This window comes from Alligator sinensis, unplaced genomic scaffold, assembly GCF_000455745.1.
Source record: "Alligator sinensis unplaced genomic scaffold, ASM45574v1 scaffold1660_1, whole genome shotgun sequence".
NCBI lineage: Eukaryota > Metazoa > Chordata > Crocodylia > Alligatoridae > Alligator > Alligator sinensis.
In genome coordinates, this window is record NW_005843061.1 from 98,975 (window position 1) to 99,435 (window position 461).

At 69.6% G+C, this 461-nt stretch overlaps 1 protein-coding gene across 1 annotated transcript in view; it reads left to right on the forward strand.

Annotated features, from left to right (window-relative positions):
• SLC4A2 (solute carrier family 4 member 2) overlaps positions 1-461 on the forward strand; it is a 13,194-nt gene that overhangs the window by 2,766 nt on the left and 9,967 nt on the right. The gene's annotated exons all lie outside the window — the stretch shown is intronic.

A 461-nucleotide genomic window follows, 5' to 3' on the forward strand; every position in this document is an offset into this window, starting at 1 on the left:
GGGCCTCAGGACCAGGGGGTCGGGGGCGGGGGACGGGGGTCTCAAGGCCATGGCCTAGGGCAGGGCAGCAACAATGACTGCCCCTTCCCAGCGCGCTGCCCGGTCCCGGCTCCCGCGGCCCTGGGGAGGGAGCAGGGGCCTGCGCTGCACCCCCCCCAGTTGTGGGGCGGGGCTGCACCCTGCACAAAGCCCAAAGCGGGGAGGGAGCACCCCTACAGTGCCGGGGGGGAAGCTGCACCCTGCACAAAACCCAAAGGGTGGGGGTTGCACCCCACACAGTGCCTGGGGGGGCTGCACCCCGCACAGTGCTGGGAGGGAGGGGCTGCATCTTGCACAGTGTTACGGGGTGCACCCCACACAGCACCCAAAGGGGGGAGAAGCTGAACCCCACACAGCACCTGTGGGGGAAGCTGCACCTGCACAGTACCCAAAGGGGGGAGCAACAGCACCCCCATAGCACC